The sequence below is a fragment of the Delphinapterus leucas genome, chromosome 17 (assembly GCF_059928025.1).
Source record: "Delphinapterus leucas isolate spDelLeu-1000000601 "Yukka" chromosome 17, BTC_Dleu_Yukka2, whole genome shotgun sequence".
Taxonomy (NCBI): domain Eukaryota; kingdom Metazoa; phylum Chordata; class Mammalia; order Artiodactyla; family Monodontidae; genus Delphinapterus; species Delphinapterus leucas.
The window spans coordinates 50,694,640-50,710,677 of record NC_143145.1 but is presented as its reverse complement, the minus strand read 5'-3'; the positions used below and the strand labels follow the sequence as shown (position 1 = coordinate 50,710,677).

Genomic DNA, 16,038 nt, shown 5'->3' with positions numbered 1-16,038 from the left:
TCTGATATACCATGTTCTTGGATTGGAAGAATCAACATTGTGAAAATGACGGTACTACCCAAAGCAATCTACAGATTCAATGCAATCCCTATCAAACTACCACTGGCATTTTTCACAGAACTAGAACAAAGCATTTCACAATTTGTATGGAAACACAAAAGACCCCGAATAGCCAAAGCAATCATGAGAATGAAAAACGGAGCTGGAGGAATCAGGCTACCTGAGTTCAGACTCTACTACAAAGCTACAGTAATCAAGACAGTATGGTACTGGCACAAAAACAGAAAGATAGATCAATGGAACAAGATAGAAAGCCCAGAGATAAACCCACGCACACATGGTCACCTTATCTTTGATAAAGGAGGCAGGAATGTACAGTGGAGAAAGGACAGCCTCTTCAATAAGTGGTGCTGGGAAAACTGGACAGGTACATGTCAAAGTATGAGATTAGATCACTCCCTAACAGCATACACAGAAATAAGCTCAAAATAGATTAAAGACCTAAATGTAAGGCCAGACACTATCAAACTCTTAGGGGAAAACATAGGCACAACACTCTGTGACATAAATCACAGCAAGATCCCTTTTGAGCCACCTCCTAGAGAAATGGAAATAAAAACAAAAATAAACAAATGGGACCTAATGAAACTTCAAAGCTTTTGCACAGCAAAGGAAACCATAAACAGGACCAAAAGACAACCCTCAGAATGGGAGAAAATATTTGCAAATGGAACAACTGACAAAGGATTAATTTCCAAAATTTACAAGCAGCTCATGCAGCTCAATAACAAAAAAACAAACAACCCAATCCAAAAATGGGCAGAAAACCTAAATAGACATTTCTCCAAAGAAGATATACAGACCGCCAACAAACACATGAAAGAATGCTCAACATCATTAATCATTAGAGAAATGCAAGTCAAAACTACAATGAGATATCATCTCACACTGGTCAGAATCTACAAACAATGCTGGAGTCGGTGTGGAGAAAAGGGAACCCACTTGCACTGTTGGTGGGAATGTAAATTGATACAGCCACTATGGAGAACAGTATGGAGGTTCCTTAAAAAACTACAAATAGAACTACCATATGACACAGCAATCCCACTACTGGGCCTATACCTTGAGAAAACCATAATTCAAAGAGTCACGTACCAAAATGTTCATTGCAGCTCTATTTACAATAGCCAGGACATGGAAGCAACGTAACTGTCCATCAACAGATGAATGCATAAAGAAGATGTGGCACATATATACAATGGAATATTACTCAGCCATAAAAAGAAACGAAACTGTTATTTGTAGTGAGATGGATGGACCTAGAGTCTGTCATACAGAGTGAAGTAAGTCAGAAAGAGAAAAACAAATACCATACGCTAGCACATATATATGGGGCCTAAGAAAAAAATAAAAAGGTCATGAAGAACCTAGGGGCCAGACGGGAATAAAGACACAGACCTACTAGAGAATGGACTTGAGGATATGGGGAGGGGAAGGGTAAGCTGTGACAAAGTGAGAGAGTGGCATGGACATATATACACTACCAAACGTAAAATAGATAGGTGGTGGGAAGCAGCCGCATAGCACAGGGAGATCAGCTCGGTGCTCTGTGACCACCTAGAGGCGGGGTATAGGGAGGGTGGCAGGGAGGGCGATGCCAGAAGGAAGAGATATGGGAACATATGTATATGTATAACTGATTCACTTTGTTAAAAAACAGAAACTAACACACCATTGTAAAGCAGTTATACTCCAATAAAGACGTTAAAAAAAAAGAATTAAGAGGTTTATTAATTATGTATTCCTGTGTAACAAATAGTCCAAAAACTTTAGCAGCTTAGAACAACAGACATTTATTATCTCACAGTTTCTATGGAAACAGATATAGGAAAACAGGTGCAAGTTAGCTGGGAGTGTCAAAGCCTCAGGCTCCGGCTCTCAGGCAGGGTGCCATCAAAACATTGGCAGGGCCTACAGTCATCTCAAAGCTCAACTGGGGGAGAGTCCCCTTCCAAGATTGCTCATGTTGTTGCTGTCAGGTCTTGTTTCTTTGTCACATAGGGCTCTCCACTGGCTCCCTGAATGTCCTCATGACATGGCAGCAGTCTAAGGTGTTGAAGCCAGAGAAAGGAAGATACAGTCCTTTATTATTTAATCATGAACGTAACATCCATGATTTTTGCTTTTTCTATTTGTTGGAAACTGTCACCAGATCCAGACCACATTTAAGAGAAGGATAATACACGAGGATAAGGATCATTAGGAGCCACCTCAGGAACTGTGTATCTATGAGGGATATAGAACAACTTTTTCTATGTATTTGACTTGGAGTGTGTGTCCCCTAAAAACTCTTGAAAATGTTTATATTTTCAAATTTATCTTTTATGTTGTCTGAAGTTATTACTGTACTCAGGTCTTCCCCATTCTTAGAGTACTTTCAAAAAATTAAACCCTAGGAAGACTTCTTATGCTATTTTTATGGATTATTTTTGTATTTAAGTATTTTAGCCATTTGAGCAATTTGGAAGTTACAAAGAATGAGGTATGGATTTTCCTTTATTTTATCCAAATAGTGAGCTATTTGTCTCAAAAATATGTATTTTTACATATAATAATTCAGCTTCCCTTTCCCGGATTTGAAATGCACAATGGCAGAATTTTACCCCATTCTACTCAAAATAAATAGATTGCTCCTCAAATCCTTGTGATTTCTTATAAAATTTTCTTTTATAATCTTGTGATTATAAAATAGGTATAACCTGTGAGAACAAAGCTTGTTCTGAAAAAAATCATCTAACTCTTCATATCACAGAATCATTGTTCTAAATCTTTATATATATGTGTGTGTGTGTGTGTGTGTGTATATATATATATATAGTTTATGCCATCATGTATCATATGACTTATACTCTTAAGGACTTAGTTATATGATCCATGTAGGTGTAAACTGTATCTACTATATGAAGCAGTATTTTGAAACCATCAGCAATCACTTGATTTTGGGACTGTGAGTATATACTCCATAGTCAAAATTAGAAATTAATATTTTCTTATGACAATTAAAATTATGTGTGTAGATTCTTACTGCTACTCACTCAAGACCTAGGACTGCGGAGGAGCTGATCTATCAGGTTTTCTTGCTAGCTATCTGTTGCCAGTTACATAATAATTGAGAACATAATTCACTTCTTTCAGTTTCTCAAAATCCTCCTCTATACAACCTCCCTTTGAGCTGAAAACTTTCCATTCAGTAAAGTGGGTTACTTTTGTCTGTAGGAACATGGTGGGTTAATGATGGCATAACAGCTCTCATAGTTTCTTGGAAAGTCTTGCATCTACTGCCACCCTCTGAAGTGGCAGGGTACGCAATACCTATTGTATTGTTCTCAGCTTCTTATGAAAATCTAAAACTTAAAGAGTTCTGTTTCTTATTCAGTTAAATTACTTGTCTGTATGATTCTTATTGTTGTTATAGTTACCTTGTTATATTTACCTTGCTTTCTGGCTATCAATACTTATGTCATTTCATCTGACTATTACTTCCTTGAGATCATACTATATTTCATAAGTTTTGTATGCTCTGCAGGGCTTAGCACAGTGCCTTGCACAAGATAGATAACGAAAATATGTTTTGAATGAAGTAAATCATAATGCACTGGTTGGTGTATTTTGTGTGTGACTGAAAAAAAATTTTTTTATAGTAAGCATACATGATGTTTGGCTGATGCCATACATTTTCACTTAATTCATTGTCTATTTTAACTGAAAATATTTTGTTAGAATATAAGGGAGTTTAAACTTTTATTTGGAAAGAGACATAATTTCTTTGTAGCTGAAAACTTCAAAGGTTTGCTAGTGGTAGATTATCCTTGCCCGATATAATTATCCTATGTAGTTAGAGACTATACTATAAGACATTACCATACAAAAGTTCCTTGACTGTAAGGCTGTTTTCTTTCTTCACACATTTTCTCTCCCATGAAGTAAGGTTGTGATACACATAAAGTTAATATTTGAGAAATGACTACATTGTAGAGCTTCATTGGTGGTGACATTGGTCAATCACATGAAATTTATTAGAATTCTAGATGAACTCAATGTCATCAAATTCCAGTTCAATCTAACACTGACTTCCAAAACTGTGCCCTTCTCTCAAATTTCATGACCACATCCATAGTGCTGCATTATAATATTTCAGCATGTGGACAAGTGCAGAAATCATGCATACAGTGCTCACTTGTTATAAAAATTCAGAAAATAAATCTAAATACCAATGAAAGGAGAAAATAAAATCAACTATAACTTGATCATTTAGAGATAACATTTTAGTGTTTCCATCGAGATGTGTTTATTTGCATATAATATGAACCTGTCATATAGATATTCAATTTTTCACTTAATGTGTCATGAACATTATTTTATGTCAACCATGTACCGTGAACATTGTGTACTAAATATGCTTTTTAGAAATCAAATTCAGTGGCTTCATTAGAGTGGAGAGTAGCATATTTATTTTACCAATCCCTGATTTTTGACAATTTAAGCTCTTTCCAAATATTTACTATTATAAAAATTCTCACAATAAAAATTCATGTGCCTAGGTTCTTACACACATACACTATTATGATATTCCTGATGTACAATATTGCTGTATTTCTTGCAATTACTGTATTTGTTTATATTAAACCCCACTTTTCCTGACTCTACCATTTCAGTCTCCACATATCATCAGAGTAATCATTTCACAATGACATTTATATGCCATGCCTCAGTTTAATCGTCTTCAGTGGGTCCCCATTGCCAGCCTGCATATCTAAAAGATCAAAGCATCCTCCTAGCCTTTGAATTCTGCCTCTTCCCAATTAGGATCTCTTGATTTTTAGCTGTAGGCTTAGTTCTCCAAATTCCCGGAGCAAATCCTGGTGATTTTATACTTAAAGGCATACAGTCCTCAAAAAATTCTATTAAAATTCAGAACCTTCTCCCAATGACAAAACAAAAAATGTAGATAACTCCACGATGAAGCAGAATTTGGGTCTCACTTAGTGATAAATTCAAACTGTCATTTCAAATAGACATGATTTGGCTGATGTGAGCATTTCACAAAATAAGTGGTAAGAAACAGTTTTGTAAAGACAGTAGTACACAGAGGAAGCGTTTAATGTTATCTTTTACATGTGAAAGCAGAAACTAAGGTTCAGAAGAATAAACTTACTTTTCATCCTGCTTAGCTACGCAGTCTCTTTCTATGGAAAGCAGTAAATATTTATTATAGGTTAAAGGCAATGAAAATAATGGACCTGTAGCTGGCAGCCATGCCAGGTAGTTCTTGGCACTGACAACATTTACCATATAAGCAATGACTGTCAAATTTAAAGAGCAAACACATTTTCCAGGAAAAATCATTTAATATTCATTTGCCAAGCACAGGGTATATTCAATTTGAGGGTTAACACTTAAAAAATACAGACACGAGGCAGAAAATATTGATTTTAAAAGAAGAAAAGGGGGAGGACATTTAAAAATCCATTTAAAATTAAAACTTTTCACAGAATCTCTAAAGTGGATCTAATAAATCCTGTGTCTCATATAAGAAACAGGCTTATTTCTGCTGTCTCAGATCATTTTGCAGACCCTTCGTTTAAGTCATGGCAGCTTAGCCAGTCTGGCAAAGACTGAAGGAGAAGGAAAACGTTATTTATAGGCTTCTTATAGGATATGAATTGCTCTTATTTCTTCATAAAAATTCTATTTAAAAAAATTTTTATTACTGTATTTATGTAGCCCACCATACAAGGGGCTCAAAAATACCACCACTCCACACACACATACACACCCACCAAAGTGAATTGGTATGAAACGGGGCCCATAATTTGTGAAAGAAAGGATCTGGCCTCAGCTTGGATCCAATTAGGATTAAATCCCACTCACTACCACCTGGAAATAAGAAAGCAATGAGAAGAGATGAAATGAAAGTAATGAAAGTAATTAGAGAGAGACAGAGACAGAGAGAGAGGGACAGAGACAGAGAGAGGGAAAGAAGAAGGTGAGGGGAGAAAGAGAGAGAGAGAGACTCTCAAGCTACAAAAATAGAAGCCATTGCCAGTCTAGTAATACCTGGATAAAGACAGTTAATAGACATTATCATAGGAATTCATCAAACTAGACACATAATGAAGAATCTTTAAAAATGTACTAGAAACAAATACAGACTAGGTGGAAGTCAATTTTATAATTACACAAAATTCTATCCCTATAATGGATAGAACACTATGGTATAAACAGAATTTAAATCAAAACTAATATTTCTGAATACTAGCTTGAAGAAAACATTACATATATTATACTTTTTAATTCTCAGAGATTAAATTTTATTTTCACTCACTCCTCACATTCAATTAAGCACAAAATCCTGTTCATTTTACCTGCATAACATCACTAGAGTATTCCCTTTCACTCCATTCCTTCTACCATATTTCCACTTCAGGGTTCTATCATCTCTCATTCAGAATATTAAAATATCTTCTGAGTGGAACTCCTTATCTCCTGTCTTGAGCACTCCTAACACATTCTCTACATTGAAGCTAGAAAAATCTTCCTAAAACTTTGTATGTTTTCATGTAATATTCCTCCTTAAAATTTGTCGGTAGCATCTTTTTACCTTCAGGATGAAAAACATCATCTATCCTATGGCATCCATGTCCTTTCACAACCCAGGCTTTGATTACCCTGTCAGCCTCATTCCTCACGCCCATCTCAGATTCACTGCCCATGTGCCATCTCTGCCAAGTCATCTGCAGTTCCCTCAAAACCGTCAGCTCTTTCTCCTCTGAACACTTGCTTATTCCATGCTTTCTGACAGCAGTTATTTACCTCAACATTTTGCCTGGGTAGCTCCTGATTATCACTTTGGCTAACCTTAGGTTTCTTCTCCACTAGGAAGCCTTGCATAATGATTTCTAGTTCAGATTTGTTATTTCCTTTAGAGAGTTCCATAATATTATCATGTCCAATCTCTCATAATACTTAGTAAAAGTGTTACAGTGATTTCACTTGAGGTCATGGACATACTGAATGATCAGGAATGAAGAAAGTACCAAACACTGAAAGATGTTTGAAAAGTACTCACAAAGGGAACATGCCAGATAAAGGCAGTATCTGTCTATATATTATAACCTGCCCTAAGCATTGCCGTGGTGACTAACATAACGGTGTAGGTGGGAGATTTTGAGGCTTTAGGACAAGTTAGTGGAATAAGAGTCAAGACAGAAAGAAATAGTAAACAATGTAAAACAAGGAGAATAAAGAAGTCATACAACTGTGAATTAAAGAATGAAGTAGGAACTAGAAGAAAACTCCAACAGATCCGCTTTGGTGAAAAACAGGCTTGTTGTTTTCTTTGCAAGATTATGTAATCTACACAGTGGCCTTTCATGCACCACTCTTGGGAAAATAAGCTACTTTTTCACATTTTAATGAATGGAGTCATTTGTTTTTCATACCTCTCCTATTCTGATCTTCCAAAGGTCATAGAGTCTTCATCAAATATTTTAAACTATAAATATCTAACAAATTAAAATAGAAATGTTATAGGAAATAAAAAATCTTTAATAGGAATCTTGCTTATACTAGCTAATGAAAGCAGCATACAGACTGAAGTATTACCAAACAATGAATCCCATCAAACTGCTAATGGAAAGCCTTATAGCAAAATAATAAAAATGGTTTTTGAATGTGGTGTATGGCTACCAGTGGCATCATGCTAATCAAAGCTCATATATGCCCACAGCTCTCCACAATTTCGTACAAACTCTTACCCTAATTTTGTTTCTCAGTCTTCCCTTACATATTTGTTTTCACTTACATCTATTTACTCTCTCATGAGCAGAATCTGAGTTGTCCAGTATTGATGCCTTTGTTTACACAGTTGTTTCCGCATAGAGTGCTATCTTTATCTCTCTACACATCTCCAAATGGTACTTGTATTCAAGGTCTAATTTAAATCTTACTTCTTTCATAGATAATTTCTTGGCCAATGTCTATTGAAATGCTATCTCTTAGCTCTGAATTATATTAGGATTTATCTTTTCATTTAGTGTCCTGCATTAACGATAACCAAACAAAAATGAGATTAAGTCTTTCACATTACTTGTAAACTGAGTCTAAAGGCACACTAAATGGCTAATTTAAGAATATTTTAGCAATCATAGTATTATTATATTGCTTACCTAGATAATTCTGAAAAGAAAATCATTCATGGATGCACATATTCTGTTATATAGTTTTATAATGAACAAATTATTTTTAAAATATTCCCTTAAAGCAGTGAGCTGATTGCTCTGTGTGGAGCAGATGCCCTGTCATTCCTTAGTCAATCTCTATTGAAATGAGTTTTTCCTACTCCAAACTATGGTGGACTTATCATCTCTTATTTACTTGTCTATATTAGCTATAACTGTGCAAACATGAGATTGTAAATTGAGTCTAAAGACATCTCCAAACAAATGGTTCAAAAATATTTTTTAGTAACAGTAGTATTATCAGAATAAGTATTACTTCTTGAAAAGATTCTATGAAAGGAATACCTTACAGCTTTATGCATTCTGTGAACATTCATGTCATTACTTGACTATTTTAAAGGAATTTTCCCAAAGCACTGTTATGTATACTTTACGAAATTAAGTCTTATGGACCCCTGCTTGCTCCCTAGCCCTGCTGAGGCCCTCTGCCTCAGTGGGGAAGGTTCTTTCTCCCTTTGAGTTCATGCAGCCAAAATAAAACCGAGGCTGAGATTGAAGCAGCTTTATTCAATGGTCAGAGAATGGAGAAGTAGAAACTTAGTTCACGAATCAACTTCTCACCTTAATGGTGAGAGGGATTTGCTTTTAAGGAATAAGGACGATGAGGGTAGGAGTGAGACTAATGACGGTGAGGCACGTGCATTGGTTTTCTAGTAAAGAAGCAGGGCTTCCCTGGAAATGGGGTACCATCCCTTTTCTGTCCTTTTTTGCTTTGTGACATCCGGTCATAGTCACCTGTAGGTGTGTCATATAGTATACTATATAGTAAAATCAGCATAAAATGAGACTCAGGGTCTGCTGGAGGTCAGATTCGTAGCCATTTTGGTTTCAGCTGATTCTAACCAGTTTTTGTTTTTCTCTACCTATAACTTCCTTTGTGTCCAGACCCTGTGACTTAAAGATATATGTTAGTTCCTGTTCAAAGGAGGGATTGGTGAGTTTTGAGCAAGGGTCTGGTGGCAACTCTGGTAATACATAGAGCAGAGGCTCTTTCTCTAAATATTAGCCAATTGACTGGTAAATTTAATAAGGGTAAGCACTAAATTGAAAGGTAAAAGGCCACTTATGCCTCATCACGATAGAAGGGATTTGGGTGTAAAAAGTATTAAAACAAAGTTGTCCTTAGTACCCCTAGCAATTCACTGAATCCCAGACCTGAAAGTGGTGGTTATTCTCCATTATGTGTGAAGTGTTCCAGTTGGTTTTACTGGAAGAAAGCTGAAAATTTAGAGTTTGCTCTGAACAATAAGCAAACAATAAGCAAAATAAACCAAAAAAATCTTAGTCATCTATGTTTTGAATAGGTAATATACTTATATGTTTCAAAATTCAAGAATTACAAGAATGCATAAAGAGTTTCTCTTCTTCTCCCTGCTCTTCAGCCACTTAATATCCCAACTGTGAGGCACCCAATTATACCAGTTTGTGAGACCTGTTTTAATTAAATTTATATTTCCTAAGCTGAAACAGGTCTGTATTTGCCTCATGAAATGTAGGTCAACAAGACAGTTATTGAGTAGCACCTTTGCCGGGAAGGCTCCTGGATACTCTGAGAAAGAATTATAGAGAGGGCATGCTAGGGGATATCTTAGTGATACTTAATATACTAATTCCTCCTCCCATTAAGAGTATGATGCATTCTTCCTTCTCTTGTGATCCTATTATGTGTTGGCCACTTTACTACAGTTGGTTTCATTATCCCTACTTTATATATGAGAACACTAAGCCTCACATAAATTAATAGTTTCTAATGGTCATGCCAACAATAAGTGGCAGATTTGGAGTCAGATTTGAATTGCAATTGTGGGACTCTAAAGCCTTTGTTTTTTCCACTCACTGCTTAATCAGAGAAGGAAAATTCTTGAAGTCAGATTTCAGGAAGACTGAATGGGAAAACAGAGAAAGCCAAAACAGTTTAAAAATAGGTTTTTTTATTAAAAAAATTAAAATGTAAAACAGCTTTTATAGACATATTACCTAAATTACCCATAGCAAATTTCAGTTACAAAACAGTTACACTGTTTACACAAGGTATTTGAACAACCTATCAGACTCACCTACTCATAAGGCGTTGGGAGATTGTTGGGGAAGGTCCTCTCATGGGCAGAAGTCAGGTTACAGAGAATAATTCACCAATCACTAAAATAAGAACATGTTACAGCACATAAACTTATTTTTCTTTTGTGATCTCAAAGAACAATGCAAACATTATCCACACCAGAGCCCAAGAAGTACCTGTATCTGTTATTCCCACTTCATAAGTGAGGACATAAGACACCCTGTGAGTCAACTGCATAGCCCAGTCCTATGCTCAGACTACATAAATACCGCTAATGTTAACATTCTAGGAAACAAGTGGGAGAAAAATGTGATGCAGTAATGCCAGAGTGTTGCACTGTTCCTTATGGCTTCTTTGACGGCAGAATTAATTTCCTACCCGATGTAGTGAAGAATTTTAGATTATGAAATTGTTAATGAGCACGAAAGGGAGCTCCCTTCATTTCTTGGTCCCAAATGGCACAAAACTTAGATAAATTAAAATCTTGAGAAGCAGCATCCAAAATGGGAGGATCAATCTCCTTTAAAATACCTAAGGAATCCATCAGTGCTAGATTTCCATATATTTTAATAGTTGATTCTAAAATACATCTACCCTCTCTAATCAACCACCACCCTTCAAAGTTGACTACATACACATAATTTCCCAGTAATTGCTCCACAGAATTCAAGACCCAGGGTAAATAGACCCTGTATATCACTAAATCAGGATTATGGTACACAAAAAGCGGGAACAATTTCTAGAGGTGTCTCAAACTTACTGTGAGATCTAGCCCATCCAAGCCTGATCGCAAGAGAGCAAGTAAAAGCCACAGGCAGATGAAAGTCAATACCATTAGCAGGGCTGAAGCTGAGGAATTTATCTGCTGTTGGATACTGACGGCCTCTGGCTAATCAGGCATCTAGCATGATGTATTTTCACTTTAGGTAGAGGGGGAGGAGAGGAGAATGTTGTAATCATGGATGTTAACTCACTAAGAATTGAATGCAGGGCCTAGTTAAATTCCTATTGGAAGGAAAATACACAAGGCTAGTGACTAGACTCACTGATTAATATATATGGTTGAAAGGTTTTTCTGGAAACAGGAACTAATCTAGCCTTCCCTTGAAATCTGGACATTGCACTAAACTTGTTCCAGGATGGGAGAGACATTCAAAAGTTTTGGTCGTTTAACAGCTTTCTGATTTCCGTTTATTGTTAGCAAAGATAATACAAGTTTCCTCTAGAGACAGGTTTCCCTCCCTGTGACGGTAAGAGGAGAAACTAAATTGAGTTTGATATCTAAACTTTCATGCCTACATGTGTAAACCAAAAACAACAAAAAGCCCAAACCAAAACGTCCCAGACTCTACAGCAGTGCTGTTCAATAAAAATATAATGTGAACCACATATACAATTTGAAATTTTCTAATAGCCACTTAAAAAAAAAAAGTAATAGCCACCTGTGGCTAAGAGCCTACCTATTGGGCAGTGCAGCCCTAGAATTCGACTTCAAAAAAAAAAAGGGAAAAACAAAGCAAACAGAACCCAATTTCAATAAAGAGGACGTTTAGAGTTGGGCTGTGATCGCTGATTTTTGGTGTCTGGAGAAAGGAGGCCCAGGAGTAAGAAACAAAGGAGAGGGCAGTGAAAAGAAGCGTGATTGCTGCATCTCCAGAGAAGCCTGCTCTCCCCACCATGTTAGCCCAAGCGTTGAACGGCTGCCTAGAGGTGACGAGGTGTGCGGCCGATCCTAAAGGGTCACCGTCGCTTGGGCTTCAAAGCCCGCTTGCCCGGGATTAGAGCCAGTGGGGTGGGGAACGCAGATTTCGGGGCTCCGCGGTGGAGCCGCCAAGGCGCCCTACCTGTCGAGCAGCGGGGTGTGAATGTGCAGGTGTTTCACGGCCACCTGAACGCGCCAGTCTGCGTGGCGGGCAGAAGACACGGTGCCGGACGCGCCGCGGCTCAGGTAGCGCAAGTCGGCGAGCTTGTGGTACGGGAGGGTGAGCAGGACGCTGCAGATGGTCTCCTCGTTCATGGTAGCGGGTGGCGCGGGCACTCAGGCAGCCGGTCGATTCCGGAAGTGCCCGCCGCTCCCCCGGCTCCACCCCCTGCGCGAGCCGCGTCGGCAGGCCCTACAGCCTGCCGGACATGAGGTCACGAGGCTGTCCATTCTCCGCGCAGCCCACGCCAAGCCGCTGCTTATCCGGAGCCGGAGCGGACTCTTCTCTTCTAGAGACTGGTCAACTCTGCGGCGGCGGGGCGCACAGGGGAGAAGCTTCCTCTCTCCGACCTGGCCCTCCCAGGTGCTGCCTGCCACCGGAGCCCGCCTGTCGGAGCTCCACCATCCCCAGACTTCTCAGGCGACGTCAGCGGCGGATGCCGAGGCGGGGATGAGGGCCACTGGTCCGCGATCCTCCCAGCAAGGCTCCGGCCTCGGCCTGAGGCCCGAGATCTCTGCCTTGTGGCGCCCAGATGACGTGTGCCACACCGGCGGGGCTCGGGCGGGGGCTTGGGAGTGGGGAAGTGAGGCAGGGGCGCTCAATTTGTCTTCTCTCCACCCAACCCACTAGGTTGGAAAGGTTTTCTTTTGGGGAAATTTCCTCTTCGCAGCTCCACACCCAGTCAGCGGACCCTCCCACCCAGGAGGAATCGCCTCTGGTCCCATCAGCGCGTCTTCGGGAGTCACCAAACACCAGATAGAGGTAGTGGGGTGGGTGTGGCAGCTGCCGTTTCCTGACTCCAAGCCTGCGCGGAAAGCCCTTTGAGGACGTGCAGTGGTGACTTACTAGGGCTCCGCACTTCTCAGCCCGGTGAGTCAGGTAGGGGTGTAGATTCACTTGCTTATCTGGACTCCAATCTAACCTCACTTCCAACTACTTTAGTCGTGTGGGGGTGGCTGATAAGCCCTGTCAGAGTTTAATCCTGTCTAAACCTTCAGATGTTTAGTTCCTGTTGGGTGCTTCTCTACTAGGGACCTATTTTTCTGACTTTTTTTTTCTCTCCTGACGTCCATAATTACAGACAGAGATTGAAAAGTAACCTTGAGAGAGTCCTTCCCTTGATTCCAGGTAAGCCTGCAAACATTACTTTCTTATAGATCTGGGAAGAATGCGGTGTTTAATGCCAATCAAAAAAGACTGCAAAGATCTTTTTACCTTAAACAAACACTTTTCTACACCAGAAATGATTATTTTGCAAAGTGTGGTGCAAATATTATACACAATACCAAGTCCATGCTAGGCATTTAATGAATTCTAAAGCAAAAGTAATAGGGAATGCCTGACTTCAATCAGGGATTTCTGCCTACAGAAAATCAGTGCTTCCTGTATTTTTGTATTGCCTGAAATGAGAGTAGCAGTGTTACATTTTACAATAAATGGAAGCTGTAATGAAAGAGTGTGTTTTAAAATTTGATAATTTAAAATAAAATACTTAGCTCTAAAGATATGGTCTGATAATCTGTGGTTCATTCCTTAATAAGCTTTTTGCTACAAAAAGTGCTCAGAAAACTTTTCCCATTCATTCATTCATCCAGTCAGTTTACAAACTAAGAATTCTAGAGAAAGAGAACAAAAATTAAGAAGGGAGGAAATGATCAAAATAATAATTCAAGAATTTCTTCCAGGACCAAAAGACAAAGATGTTCATAGTTAAAGGACCCACCAGCTACCCACAGTGAATGAAGAAGGACCTATGTTAAAGCACGCCATTAAAAAGATCAGAACACGAAGAGTAGAGAGGATTTTAAAAGTTTTTAGAGGGAAGAAGCAGGAATAAACGGATGGGAATTAGAATGGCATTGGGTTTCTCAACAATAACTTTTATGCTAAAACACTACAGTGAAATTTCAAGTTTTGTAAGACAATAACTTCCAACCTAGAATCCTGTAGTCAAACTATCCATCAAGTGTAAGAGTAGAATAAAAACATTTTCACATATACAAGGATGAAAACATTTATTTTCCATCCATCCATCCACCTTTTTTTTTTTCTTTTTTTTTAGGGCAAGTTACTAGAGGTTGTGCTCCAACAAAACATGAGAGCAAGACAAGAAAGAGAAAGACATGGGATCCAGAAAAAAGGACCAGGAGAATGTGAAGGGAAATGCCAGGGTGAAAGATATGTGGCAGAATTAGAGAGCAATCGTTTTCACTGGAGAAGGAAGATGGCAGACTCCAAGAAGAAAGACTGGTTAGTGTAATTGAATTTATTTAGATTACTAATTTTGAGTATTTGGGTAGTTATATTGATAGATGTTTGATAGATCTAATGAAATACGTGATAAAATTCGAGAGAGAACTTAAAAAATATAAGCAACTAAAAAACGGAAGCAATTATTAATTCCATGAAAACTAAAAATTAGGCAAGAATGGAAACAGCGTTTCTCCAACTGTTGTGTGGTGAAAATTCTAAGACTTTTTAGAGCTTCTGAAATACTTGTGTATTATAAACCTCGAAGGAGAGAACATGCAGCATAGAGCACTCTGAAATTTATGTATATTTTTAATTACATTACTTTAAAATTTTTAAAAATTAGTATTCACATGGTTCAGAATTTAAAAGTGTAACCGACAGATAATTCAATAGAAAATTAGGCAAAAGACCTAGATACTTCACACAAGGGTATATCTAAATAGCAAATAGTACATGAATGTGAAAAGGTGCTCGACATCATCAGTCATTAGAGAACTACAAGTTAAAACCACAGTGCAATATCACTACACAAATACAAGAATAACTAAAATTAAAAGGACAGAATATAGCAAGTGTGGGTGAGGTTTTGTAACAATTGGAGCTCTTGTACATTGCTGGTGGGAGTGTCAATTGGTACAATCAATTTTGCAAACTGTATGGCAGTAGTATTAAAATTGCAGTTATGAGGATCCTCAGCAATTCCTTGCCTAGGTATATGGACATGCATATGCATATATTAGAAAGTTCATAGTAGTGCTATTTATAATAGCTTCAAACTGGAAATTACCCAAATATCCATACATAGTAGAATGAGTAAATGATTTGTGGCCCATTTACACAGTGGAATACTAAACAGCAATGATATTGAGCAGTGTACAATATGATGAATTGCACAAATACAATACTGGATGAAAAAGCCAGACACAGAAGAGTATACATTTTATGAGTCAATTCCTATTAAGTACAAAAGTAAGCAAAACTAGCCTATGCTTTTAGAAATCAGGATAATGTCTGCTCTTGTAGAGTCGTCATAGTGAGTAGAAGGGACAGGATGAGGCCTCTGGGGTGATAGAAATATTCTGTTTCTTGATCTAGGACCTAGACTCTTGGTGCCAGTTACATGGGTATGTTCAGTTATGAAAATTCTTTGAGGCTACACAATGTGCACTTTTCTGTGTATATATATGTTATACTTCAATAAAAGGTTAATAGGTTTAAATACAAAAATAATATATGTGGGTGTATATTATGTCTCTTACTTTTATTTAATTAGTATTACAGTATATACCTGTTCACCTTGCTTGTCTTTCACTTAGTAATCTATTTCGGATATCTTTCCATACAAATGCATATAAAGCTTTCTCATCTTTTTTTTTTTAATGATGGATATGCCATAATTTACCCCTCATTGGTGGACACTTAGCTTGTTTCCACATATTTACTATTACAAATTATGCTGCAATAAGTAATCATATATGTCATTTCATACATGTGCAAGTGTATC

At 37.9% G+C, this 16,038-nt stretch overlaps 1 protein-coding gene and 1 long non-coding RNA gene across 17 annotated transcripts in view; one reads left to right on the top strand and one right to left on the bottom strand.

Annotated features, from left to right (window-relative positions):
• Positions 1 to 1,837: 1,837 nt before the first annotated feature.
• On the bottom strand, positions 1,838 to 12,424 carry LOC149747003 (uncharacterized). The gene is made up of 3 exons (XR_016388460.1): positions 12,204 to 12,424; positions 10,358 to 10,439; positions 1,838 to 2,106 (listed from the first exon to the last, which is right to left on the bottom strand). It is a non-coding gene; the product is annotated as an uncharacterized LOC149747003 (long non-coding RNA).
• LOC149747002 (DPEP2 neighbor protein-like) overlaps positions 10,218 to 16,038 on the top strand; it is a 35,619-nt gene continuing 29,798 nt past the window's right edge. For 2 of the 16 annotated variants that reach the window (XR_016388457.1, XM_089898964.1), the window contains exon 1: positions 10,218 to 14,531. The gene's annotated coding sequence lies outside the window, so the exon portion shown is untranslated. The remainder of the gene's footprint in view (positions 14,532 to 16,038) is intronic. The other 14 variants (XR_016388453.1, XR_016388446.1, XR_016388450.1 and 11 more) reach the window with 9 other exon arrangements.